Source organism: Scyliorhinus canicula, chromosome 17 (genome assembly GCF_902713615.1).
Source record: "Scyliorhinus canicula chromosome 17, sScyCan1.1, whole genome shotgun sequence".
Taxonomy (NCBI): domain Eukaryota; kingdom Metazoa; phylum Chordata; class Chondrichthyes; order Carcharhiniformes; family Scyliorhinidae; genus Scyliorhinus; species Scyliorhinus canicula.
The window spans coordinates 116,438,313-116,451,705 of NC_052162.1; the positions used below are offsets into that span (position 1 = coordinate 116,438,313).

The 13,393-nt window shown below is 46.9% G+C and overlaps 1 pseudogene; it reads right to left on the reverse strand.

Moving 5' to 3' along the window:
- Positions 1 to 930: 930 nt before the first annotated feature.
- Positions 931 to 13,393, reverse strand: part of LOC119951354 — a 30,643-nt pseudogene continuing 18,180 nt past the window's right edge.

Genomic DNA, 13,393 nt, shown 5'->3' on the forward strand with positions numbered 1-13,393 from the left:
ACCCCTACTACTCTCTGAGTAAAGAAACTGCCTCTGACATCTGTCCTATATCTCTCACCCCTCAATTTAAAGCTATGTCCCCTCGTGTTGGTCATCACCATCCGAGGAAAAAGACTCTCACTGTCCACCCTATCTAACCCTCTGACTATCTTATATGTCTCTATTAAGTCACCTCTCAGCCTTCTCCTCTCTAATGAAAACAACCTCAATTCCCTGAGCCTTTCCTCGTAAGACCTTCCATCCATACCAGGCAACATCCTAGTAAATCTCCTCTGAACCCTTTCCAAAGCTTCCACATCCTTCCTATAATGTGGTGACCAGAACTGCACGCAGTACTCCAGGTGTGGCTGCACCAGAGTTATGTACAGCTGCAGCATGACCCTGTGGTTCCGAAACTCAATCCCCCTGCTTATAAAGGCTAGCACACCATATGCCTTCTTAACAGCCCTATTAACCTGGGTGGCAACTTTCAAGGATTTATGTACCTGGATGCCGAGATCTCTCTGTTCATCTACACTACCAAGAATCTTGCCATTAGCCCAGTACTCTGCATTCCTGTTACTCCTTCCAAAGTGAACCACCTCACACTTTTCCGCATTAAACTCCATCTGCCACCTCTCAGCCCAGCTCTGCAGCTTATCTATGTCCCTCTGTATCCTATAACATCCTTCAGCACTATCCACAACTCCACCGACCTTCGTGTCATCTGCAAATTTACTAACCCATCCTTCTACACCCTCTTCCAGGTCATTTATAAAAATGACAAACAGCAGTGGCCCAACAGATTGTAGCAATTTCCCTCCTACTGATGTCAGGCTAATGGGTCTGTGGTTCCCCATTTTCTCTCTCCCTCCTTAAATAGTGGGGTTACATTTACCACCTTCCAATTCGCAGGAACCATTCCAGAATCTATAGAATTTTGAAAGATGATCACCAATGTATCCACTATCTCTACAGCCGCCTCTTTCAACACTCTGGGATGTAGAGCATCAGCTTTTGGGGATTTATTAATTTTTCATCCAAAAAATTCTCCAGTCCTACTTTTTCACTCATGCTCACAATTGTGAGAACCCCTTGGTTCTCTCGTGTTTTGGGGCGATTTCTGTATCTTCTTCCGTGAAGACAGACACAGATTGTTTAGTTTCTCTGCAATGTCCTTATTCCCCATTATAAACTCTCCTGTCTCTGCCTGGAATGGATCCACATTGGTCTTTGCTAATCTTTTCCTTTTCACATTCCTATAGGAGCTTTTCCAATCAGTTTTTATGTTTCTCCCCAGTTCGCTCTCATATTCTATTTTCTCTTCATCAGTTTCTTGGTCCTCCTTTGCTGAATTCTAAAACAAGTTCCCAATCTTCAGGGTTACCACTATTTTTGCCACTTTATGAGCCGCTTCCTTGGATCTAATGGAATCTGTAACTTTTCTTGTTAGCTACGGTTGCATCACCTTTCCTGTTGGATTTTTGATTCTTAAAGGACTTTATATCTGAGCAGCTGTGAAAATGAACAAAATGCAGCGCTGGATATAACCGAGAGCAGAAACAATAACAGAAGCCAACTCCTGCCATCAATTGTGAACCTTTTGGTGTCTCAGTAGGTGGGAAGAATTACTGCATCACTTTTCCTGTGGAGTTTTGTTCCTGAAAGGAATGTGTATTTGTTGCAAATATGTAATAAATCCTTAAATGCTCGCAGATGTCTGTTTATTGACTAATCTTTTCTTGCAATTTCCCAATCTCCCACAGACAACCTGTCTCTCATACCTCAACAGTTTCCTTCTTTGAGAAACACCCAGAAAAATTAAACAAAGAACCATGTAACCACTGTAGCCCATTTCATGGCAACGTGGCATGCTTTAGGGGGTTCCAAACAGAAATGGGAACTAAATATCTTCCAACTTCCAACATACTTCCATTCTGTGACCCTTGTGAAATTGGAAACCACGTATTCGCAACAAAGCTGAAAGAGCATCAGCCCACTGGAGGAAACGTTGCGAGACCAGTCGTTCCAGCAGAAAGAAACCCCGACCATCCATATTGACCAATTGACAGGATGAATAAATTGAAGTTCTGAATGTAATTGAGAGCAGAAACAACAACAGCAGAATCCAATCCCTGCAATCATTTGTGAACTTGTTGGTGTCTCAGTAGTTGCGATGAAACACAAAATGTGTTCCCACATTGAGAGCAGATGAACGGCCTCTCCCTGTGGGAACTCGCCGGTGTCTCCGCAGGTAGATGGATCACTCAATGCCTCCGCTAATCGGAGCAGGTGAATGGCCTCTCCCAGTGTGAACTCGCTGATGTCTCTGCAGGCTGGATGAATGTCGGAATCCTTTCCCACAATGAGAGCAGGTGAATGGCTTCTGCCCAGTGTGAATTCGCTGGTGACTCTTCAAGTGGGATAACTGAGTGAATCCATTACCACACTGAGAGCAGATGAACGGCTTCTCCCCAGTGTGAAATCGCTCATGTCTCCACAGGGTGGATGAATGTCTGAATCCCTTCCCACACTGAGAACAGATGAACGGCCTCTCACCTGTGTGAACGCGCTGGTGTATCTTCAGGCTGGATAACTGAGCGAATCCCTTCCCACACTGAGAGCAGGTGAACGGCCTCTCCCCAGTGTGAATTCGCTGGTGTGTCCGCAGGGTGGATAAATCTCTGAATTCCTTCCCACAGTGAGAGCAGGTGAACGGTCTCTCCCCAGTGTGAACTCACTGGTGTGCCTGCAGGTGGGGTGACTGAGTAAATCCTTTCCCACACTGAAAGCAGGTGAATGGCTTCTCCCCAGTGTGAATTCGCTGATGTGACTTCAGGCTAAATAACGCAGTGAATTCCTTCCCACACTGAGAGCAGGTGAATGGCTTTTTCCCAGTATGAACTCGTTGGTGTGACTTCAGGCTAGATAACACAGTGAATCCCTTCTCACACTGAGAGCAGGTGAACGGTCTCTCCCCAGTATGAATTCGCTGATGTGACTTCAGGGTGGATGAATGGCTGAATCCCTTCTTACACTGAGAGCAGGTAAACGGCTTCTCCACAGTGTGAACTCTTTCATGTGACTTCAGGCTGGATAATTCAGTGAATCCCTTCCCACACACAGTGCAGGTAAATGGCCTCTCCCCAGTGTGACTGCGTCGATGAATCTCCAGCTTAGATCGGACTCTGAATCTCTTCCCACAGACTTCACATTTCCACGGTTTCTCCATGTTTTGTGTCTCCGTGTATCTCTCCAGATCAGACAATCAGTCGAAGCCTCGTCCACACACAGAACATGTGTACGGTCTCTCCCCGCTGTGAATGGTGTGATTTTTTTTTCAGGCTGTGTAACTGGTTAAAGCTCTTTCCACAGTCAGTGCTCTGGAACACTCTCACTCGGGTGTGTCTGTCTCGGTGCTTTTTCAGCTACACTGATGTTTAAAATCGTCTGAAGCGAACGGAACAGACAAACATTTCTCCTCCCTTCTCGATTCAAAAGCCGATGATATTCAGGCCCCGATGAACCGAGCGACTCTGGCAGATCGAGATGTGACTTTTGAGATTTCTGTCTGTAATTCCTCCTCTTCTAATATCCTGTAAAAACAATTTACAAAAGACATCATTGTCAGTAAAGGATAGAAACTCAGAACAGACAATTTTAATTCCTCTGGAACATTTTATCCCCTCTCACTCCGCAAAGGCTGTAAATCTCCATCCCACACACTCTCCCTCCATTCTCACCCTGCTCCACAACGAGTGAAGAACTCCCTCCTCATCTCAGCTTTGTCTCCATTTTCCTGTCTGTTTTCCATAACCCTGGACTCCCTGGTCATCAGAAATCTGTCTGGTTGGGAACAATGTGATGCGGCGCAGGAGTAGCTGCTTTCCCACAGGTTCTGATGCCACTCACCTAGAATCCATCATTTATCCTGATTGCTCGGCACTCATCTACCTGATCCTTGAATTAATATTTGTTGTCATGTCTCTGGAAGACATCGGGATTAGGAAAGGTAAGATTAAGAAATCCGTTGATAAAAGAGCGGAGGCAGATTCAGTGGGGGTGGAGCTGCCTTTTCAACATGGCGGCCTGACCCTTGGGAGGTCTCTCGACCCCGCGCTCTCCGGGGCTCTCTCGGAGGTGGCGAAGATGATGACTGCCAACATTTTCCGTGTTATTGACCAGAGGCTGAGTGAGCTGACTCAATATCTCTGAGCTCATGAGGCCGAGCTGCAAAACACCATGAAGAGGCTCATTGATCCCGAGGCTGCGAGGGAGACCAGGAAAGTGAAGGATGTGGGAGGGAATATGGTCTTGGACCCGACGGGTGAGAATGGGGTGTTTCGGGACTTCTATAGCAAGCTGTACGGGTCGGAACCCCCTGCCATGGCGGAGGCAATGAGGCGGATTTTGGAGGGGTTGGAGTTCCCGAAGGTGGAAGGGGAGCTGGTGGAGGTCCTGGGGGCCCCAACTGCGCAGGTGGAAGCTGGTAGAAGCATCCTTCACTTTCCCGGTCTCCCTTGCAGTCTCCTGCTTCCTCAACTAGCATCCTGCACTAGCATCCTGCTCGCCTTCTCCCTGTACTCATACACCACCCCTTGTACCCTTCACCACCTTTCCCGTAGATAGAAGCCTGAAGGATCTCTGTGTCTATTCGAAACCCCGGATATCCGTTATCCCTTCTTAGTTCCCAAATAACAGAGGTCAAGTCTGTGCTTTTTGGGAAAGTTCAGTTGAACTTTCTCAGCTTGTGCTACTGGTAAACTTTATTTGTCAACACAAGATTAGATCAGATTGATTGTCTTTAGTGAATACAGTAGTTGAGTTTTCATTCAATTAAAAATTGTGGTAATTCTTCAAATTATAATACACAGTATTAAATGACTGAGTGATTTAAAAAAAGAAAGATGGCGATTTAGCCAAAGGAAGTAAAGGAAATAGGTTTCAGAAAGAGATAGATAGAGGGACTGGAGGTGATGCAATCGGGCAAGGCCCTGGTCTGGAGGGGTACCTCATGAAATTTTCTGAGAAATTCTCAGGGGTATTGGGGACAGTGCTGGGAGGGGATTTTAACGAGGCAAGGGAGCTGGGAGTGCTCCCCCAACCTTGTCGCAGGCTTCGATCTCCCTCATTTTGAAGCGGGAAAAGTACCACGAACAATGTGAGTCATACAGACCGATCTCCCTGCTAAATGTAGATGCCAAACTGTTGGCTAACGTCTTGGCCTCAAGGATAGAGGATTGTGTCCCTGGGGTGATAGGGGATGACTAGAGGGGTTTGTGAAGGGGAGGCATCTGGCAGCCAATATCAGGAGGCTACTGAATGTGATCGCGATACCTCCAGAGGGGCGAGAGGTAGAGTTGGTGGTCGCCATGGATGCAGAGAAGGTCTTTGATTGAGTGGAGTGCGACTATTTGTGGGCGGTTCTGGGGTGGTTTGGATTTGGACAGTGTTTTGTGGACTGGGTCCAGTTGTTATACCAGACACCAGTATCGTGTGTACAGACAAACCGAGTGAGTTCAGATTATTTGAGGGCAGCATGGTAGCATGGTGGTTATCATAAATGCTTCACAGCTCCAGGTCCCAGGTCCGACTCCCAGCTGGGTCACTGTCTGTGCGGAGTCTGCACGTCCTCCCCATGTGTGCGTGGGTTTCCTCCGGGTGCTCTGGTTTCCTCCCTCCTCCCACAGTCCAAAGATGTGCGGGTTAGGTGGATTGGCCATGCTAAATTGGCCGTAGTGTCCTAAAAAGTAAGGTTAACGGGGGGGGGGGGGTTGTTGGGTTACGGGTATAGGGTGGATACGTGGGTTTGAGTAGGGTGATCATTGCTCGACACAACATCGAGGGCCGAAGGGCCTGTTCTGTGCTGTACTGTTCTATGTTCTATTTCAGGCTGCACCGAGGTACGAGACAGGGGCGACCACTCTCCCTACTGCTGTTTGCCCTGGCTATAGAACCGTTGGTGATGGCACTGAGAGTGTCAGGGGCTAGTAGGATTGTGGACATTATGAAAGAGACCATCCTTTTAGCCAGACAAATAAATGTGTCAAGCTGAGGGAACAAAGGATGTCAATGTCTTTAAGAGAGAGAGACCTGGGACAAGCTTTCCAGAGTCTGCACCCTCCCTGGATTTGCTTCCTTTCCCTTCATTTGCTTCAAGTGACCAATTGAAGGTGAGAATGAGAAAAGAAATGGAAAGGGGGAGAAAAGAAAGTGTTTTACTCACAGATGTTGGAGACAGGAGGAGGTTTCAGTCTGTGTGAAGCTCTTTAGTCCCACGCTCGGATTGGCTGCTGGGCCAGAATCCTTCCGGTACTCCTTTCGTCCTATTGGTCAACACCTCAGCAGAGCGGTCAGGGGTGAGCTTTCCCTCGAACATGCCCAGCCTCGCCTCTCTCTTGGACATGCGCAGTCCCGGGCCTGGGGGGAGAGGCTTCTCACTGGCCGGAGCCATCAGCCGGTTGCCTGGAAACCTTGTCTGGAGGAAGGGGAACAATAAGTGGGTCGGTCCTTCGCACTGGAACCCTAAGACGTCACCGTGGATTCCTCTGCGTGCGCAGAAAGGTTGTTGACCAAATGGAAGAGTTGCTGAACCGGAAGGACTCTCTTCCTCCATCCAATCAGCTCCCCCGTTGTCTGAATGCGGAAGCTGGACAATGAGGAAACCTGGGGCCCCACACAGACTGAAACCTCCTCCTGTCTCCAACCTCTGTGAGGAAAACACTTTCTCTTCTCCCCCTTTTCATTTCTTTTCTCATTCTGACCTTCAGTTGGTCACTCGCAGGAACTGATGGAAAAGGAAGTGAATCCAGGGAGGGTGCAGATTCTGGAAAACTTGACCCAGATCTCTCTCTCTCTTAAAGACATTGACATCCTTTGCTCCCTCAGCTTGACACATTTAGTTGTCTGGCTAAAAGGATGGTCTCTTTCCCAATGTTCACAATTAAAGGGCTGCTTTCCCCAGAAGATGGCTGACATTTAAGGAGACAATAAATTAATATCAGACAGAGATATGTCTTGTGTTGTTATATGGTACACATTAGATATATTATTTAAGGTTCTGTAAAAAAGTACATTTATTATTATTTCCAGTTATGTAATATTGTGCTGTAGCTATGTTATATATTTCTAGTCATCTCTTCCCTCAGAGGGTTATTAGTCTCTGGATTTCTCTTCCACAGGGACCAGTGGGGTGTGAGGGTCATTGACTATATTCATGGATGAGGTGGACGGATATTTAATTTAGTTTTTAAACCATTGTTTAAACAATGAGTGCAATAGAGTAACAGAAAAAATGGTGGAAAATGGGCACAGAGCAGAACAAGAGATATTGCCAACATAAATACAAGCAACACATTGCAGAATTAATTTGGAACAGAGTTTTGAGGGACTTGAGCCTTGAGATGAAACGTCAGATCGATTGAACAACCAATTAACAGGTTAAAATAGTAAGTGGGAAAAGAGGGTAAGATTATATAAAAACAGAGGATAACAATTCAGTTTGTAAAATATGACAGACTAACCGCATATGAAAATTAATAACACAACATGGATGACATAGAACTCCTATAGCGCAGAAGGCCATTCACCCCTCAAGTCTGCAGTAAGCCTCAGAAAGAACACTTCACTAAAGCTCACTCCGCATCTTATTCTCTTAACCCGGTGCATTGATCATGGTCAAGCCACCTAACCCGAACAGCTTGGACACTAAGGGGCAATTTAGTGTGACCAATCCACTTTAGCACAGTGGAGCCACCCTTTGGCTATGGCACCCCTCAGTTCTGCCAGGATTAATGCTCGGATAATAGAAGAAAGACGACAGATAATAAGCATATGGCACATCTACCATAACTGAGATAAGATAATACCAGTCCCTGGAACACTTGAGGAGAAGAAGGCATTTAATCGGCACTCACAATAACAACTCCCATCAACAGCATAAAAATCAAATTCTGACAACACCATGAGAGGGAAAGAGTTCAGATTCGAGCTAGTCTGAGCTGCAAATCATCGCTCCAATCTTTGCCCTTCAAGGACTTTGAACATAGCACATACAGTGCAGAAGGAGGCCATTCAGCCCTTCGAGTCTGCACCGACCCACTTAAGCCCTCACTTCCACCCTATCCCCGTAACCCAATAACCCCTCCTAAACTATTTTTTAGTCACTAAGGGCCAATTTATCATGGCCAATCCACCTAATCTGCATGTCTTTGGACTGTGGGAGGAAACTGGAGCACCCAGAGGAAACCCACGCAGACACTGGGAGAACGTATAGACTCCGCACAGACAGTGATCCAGTGGGGAATCGAACCTGGGACCCTGGCGATGTGAAGCCACAGTGCTATCCAGTTGTGCTATGGTGCTGCCCATCCGATTTAGCGAAGACCAAGGCTGTAGTCGGATTATTGAAAGACTTGACAGAGTTGTCAGGTTCAATTTTCAGGGTCACAGGATAAAGCGACATAATTCACTGTAAGGTGAGGTGGGAGTCAGGTCTCACCTGACCGTACCCGTCTCCAGGACCCTCTGGTGAACTTTCAAGTTGTAGAAGTGAATGATTACAGGCCTGGGATGAAAACTATCCCAGGATAGTTTTCATCCCGGGAAACTTCCCCAAAGACAGGAACAATGCCCTTTCTAATTTGAAACACCCAGGCTTCACATCCAGCTGGAGAAAATGTGGCAGCCGGTCCTCGAAGAACCTAACGGGAGCCTTACGCTCCACACCTTCTGGCAGGCCGACTACTCGCATGATCTTTCTCTGACCCTCTGTTCTTCAAGTTCTCCAGGAGTCCATCACACCACTTTTCCATGGATTAAATTCTTGCCTCCGCCGACGAGGCATCTTGCTCAGTATTCAGGATTCTCTCCTTCGGATAATTGAACCTCTTCATGGTGTTTTACAGCTTGGATGAGCTCACAGATATTGAGTCAGCACACTCAGCCTCTGGTCAATAACACGGAGAATGTCGCTGACATCGATAGGCCAATGATCCCACAGAATAGACAAGCAGGCTCGATGGGCCGAATGGCCGACTGAGGCTCCTATCTGTTATGATCTCTGTGCCTAGGACAGGAAGCAGTGAGAATGGATCTGTCAATCAGCCTGAATCAGCACCCTCAGGAGAATTGGGAGGGTGAATATTAGATACAGCAGAGTGAGAATGGAGGGAGAGTGTGTGGGATGGAGATTTACAGCTTTTGGGGAGTGAGAGAGGAAAAAATGTTCCAGAGAAACTAGAATTGTCTGTTCTGAATTTCTGACCTGGACTGATAGTGATGTCTTTTGTAAATTGTTTTTACAGGATATTAGAAGAAGAGGAATTAGAGACAGAAATCTCAAACGTCGTGTCTCAATCTGACTGAGTCTCTCAATTCCTTTGAACTGAATATCATCAGCCTTTGAATCTAGAAGGAGAAATGTTTGTCTTTTCTGTCGGCTTCAAAAGATTTAAACATCAGTGTGACTGGAAAAGCATCGAGAGACACACACACCCGAGTCAGAGTGTTCCAGAGCACTGACTGTGGAAAGAGCTTTAACCAGTTACATAGCCTGAAGAAAATCACACCATTCACAGCGGGGAGAGACCGTACACGCGTTGTGTGTGTGGACGAGGCTTCAACTGATCATCCAACCTGGAGAGACACAACGACACCCGGATCCTGGAGAAACGGTGGAAATGTGGGGACTGTGGGAAAGGATTCAGGGCTCCATCTCAGCTGGAAGCTGATCGGCACATTCACACTGGGGAGAGGCCATTCATCTGCTCTCAGTGTGAGAAAGGGTTCACTCAATCATCTGACCTGTGGACACACCAGCAAGTTCACACTGGGGAGAGGCCATTCACTTGCTCTCAGTGTGAGAAAGGATTCACTCAATCATCTGACCTGTGGACACACCAGCAAGTTCACACTGGGGAGAGGCCATTCACTTGCTCTCAGTGTGAGAAGGGATTCACTACTTCAACGAGCCTGCGGACACACCAGCAAGTTCACATTGGGGAGAGGCTGGTCACTTGCTCTCAGTGTGAGAAGGGATTCACTACTTTAAAGAGCCTGCAGAAACATCAAAGACTTCACGCTGGGGAGAGGCCATTCACCTGCTCTCAGTGTGAGAAGGGATTCACGACTGCATCAAACCTGCAGATACATCAGCGAGTTCACACTGGGGAAAGGCCGTTCACCTGCTCTCAGTGTGAGAAGGGATTCACTACTTCATCGAACCTTCGGAAACACCAGCGAATTCGCACTGGGGAGAGGCCATTCATCTGCGCTCAGTGTGAGAAGGGATTCACTACTTTATCGAACCTGCAGATACACCAGCGAGTTCACACTGGGGAGAAGCCATTCACCTGTTCTCAGTGTGGGAAGGGATTCACTCAGTTATCCAACCTGCAGAGACACCAGCGAGTTCACAGGGGAGACGGCGTTAACCTGTTCTTGGTGAGAGAAGGGATTCAGATATCCATACACCCTGCAGGAACACTAGCGAGTTCACACCTGGAAGAAGCCATTCACCTGCTCTGAGCAGGGGAGACATTCAATGACCCGTCCCAACTACGGAGACACTAGCGAGTTAATTCTGGGGAGAGACCATTCATCTGCTCTCAATGTGGGGAGGTGTTTTGTGATTCATCGCACCTGTTGTGACTCCAACAAGTTCACAATAAATTCCAGATGTTGGCTCCGTTATTGTTTCTGCTCTCACTGACATCCAGGACTGCATTTTGTTCATTCTGACATCTGGTGAATGGTGATGATTGGAGGGTTTCTTTCTGCTGGACTGGCCGGTCTAACACCTCTGCCTCCGGTGGGCTGACCATTTTTGAGGCTAGTTGCGATTACCTGGTTCCAAGTTTGACGAGGAGCACAGAATGAAAAGGTGTTTGCATGTTGGAAGATATTTAGTTCCAAAAGCAGCCATGTTGCCATGAAGATGGGCTATGGTGGTTACATGGTTCTTTTGTCTAATTTATCTGGGTGTTTCTCACAGAAGGAAACTGTCATGGTTTGAGGGGCAAGTTGTCTGGGGTAGATTGGGAAATTACAATAAGCATATCACTGAAAGTGGCAACGCAGATGGATATGGTAGCTAAGAAGGCAGACGGCATGCTTGTCTTCATTGGTCGGGGCATTGAGTATAAAAATTGGCAAGTCATGCTGCAGCTGTACAGAACCTTAGGCCACACGTGGAATATTGCCTACAATTCTGGTCACCACATTACCAAAAGGATATGTCACCCAAGTCACGTCCAAGGCTGGAATCGAACCTGTGTCTCTGGTACTGTGAGCAGCTGTACCACTGTGCCGCCAAACTATATTGCTTGAGTAGAGATGGGATGTGCGGGAAAAACTTTATTTAGGAGCAAGTTGTCAGGACTTCTAACTTCCTGCCTATGAGGTTGGTGGAAGCTGTGATGATTACTGATTTCAAAATGAAACAGCATGGGCGCATGAAGGAACTAAACTTGCAGCGGAACATGGTTATAGAGGGGTAATTGTACTGACTGGTTTGCTCAACAGATTCGGTATGGTTTCAAATTAATGAATGGATTCCTTATGTGCTATAATCACTCTGTAACTGGAAAAATATAACATTGATACACAACTATATCACAAAACTAAAAATAATAACAAATATGTTTTATTACAGAACCATCAATGATATATCTAATCTGTACTATATAATAACAGTAGACATATCTGTTTCCGATAATTTACTGCCCTTTAATTGTCAGCCATCTCCTGGGGAAACCAGCCCTTTCATTGTGAACATTGGGAAAGGGACCATCCTTTTAGCCAGACAAATAAATGTGTCAAGCTGAGGAGCAAAGGGCGTCAATTTCTTTAAGAGAGAGAGACCTGGGCCAAGCTTTGCAGAGTCTGCACCCTCCCTGGATTCACTTCCTTTCCCTTCAGTTGCTGCAAGTGACCAATTGAAGGTGAGAATGAGAAAATAAATGGAATGGGGGAGAAAAGAAAGTGTTTTACTCACAGATGTTGGAGACAGGAGGAAGTTTACGTCTGTGTGGAGCTAAATCAGTCACACAAAGGCTGGAGGCACAGAGTCCTTCCGGTGTCACCTCTTTCTATTGGTCAAAACCCGAGTGGAATGGTCAGGGGGTGGGCACTCAACTGCACATGCGCTGTTTCTCCTCTCTCTTGAATATGCGCAGGATCCTGGGCTTGCCGCACGGCGGCTAGTGCCATTTTCCCAGTGCGAGGGTTTGTGGGAGCAACGGACGCCATTACTCATCCAGATCCCAGTCTCCAAACACCTGGGACAGTGTGCAAAAGTGGCGCGGGGCGCGGTGACCCCATCCTAATACAAAGTTCAACTGGGTGCTCACTGGATTTGATTGTGACACGCTCTTGTGGGGGGCTGCACGGTAGCACAGTGGTTAACACTGTGGCTTCAGAGCGCCAGGGTCCCAGGTTGATTCCCAGCTTGGGTCACTGTCTGTGTGGAGTCTGCATATCCCTGTGTCTGAGGGGTTTCCTCCGGGTGCTCCGGTTTCCTCCCATAGTCCAAAGACGTGCAGGTTAGGGGGATTGGCCATGATAAAGCCACCAAAAGGTTTGGAGGGGTTATTGTGTTACGGGGACAGCATTGAAGTTAGGGCTTAATTGGGTCTGTGCAGACTCAATGGGCTGAATAGCCTCCTTCTGCACTGTATGTTCTATGTTAACAAAACAGTTTGTTAACTTCAGGTGTAAAGATTTAGACATCTTGGTGACATTGGGGAGGGCAATAGGTGAGGGTGAAACTTAACCCGGGAGTCAGCATCTTCAGGGGAGGAGAACTGGGTGTTGGAGGGTGGGGTAGGGTGGATGGGATAAGGGTGAGGAACTGGGAGAGTATCTGTGTTTCCTTTGCTGTTTTGGAAATAAACCTGTTCAAGGTCCAACTCAGCTTTAGACCGATTCTTCCTCTGCAGACACTATTTTGAATGATGTGGAGATGCCGGCGTTGGACTGGGGTGAGCACAGTAAGAAGTCTTACAACACCAGGTTAAAGTCCAACAGGTTTGTTTCGAATCACTAGCTTTCAGAGCGCAGCTCCTTCATCAGGCGAGTCACCTGATGAAATGATTCAAAACAAACCTGTTGGACTTTAACCTGGGTAAGACTTCTTACTATTTTGAATAACATGGTAGCAGAGGATCAACACTAAACTTTGGTGCTTTGTTGGTGTGTAAGAAGTTTTATTCGCTCTCTCTCTGAGAAGAAGCACATTGCTGCTGACATTTTAGTTACAGAATGGCAGAAGGACAGGCTTTGATAATCCATTGATTTGCTCGGAGGGAGAACAATATCAGGAATGGAACAGTGAGGCTGATATGTGGACACGGGTCACTTCCTTCCCCTGAAAGAGGCTGGATAGGGCTTTGGCTTCATCATTAACAGCAAAATA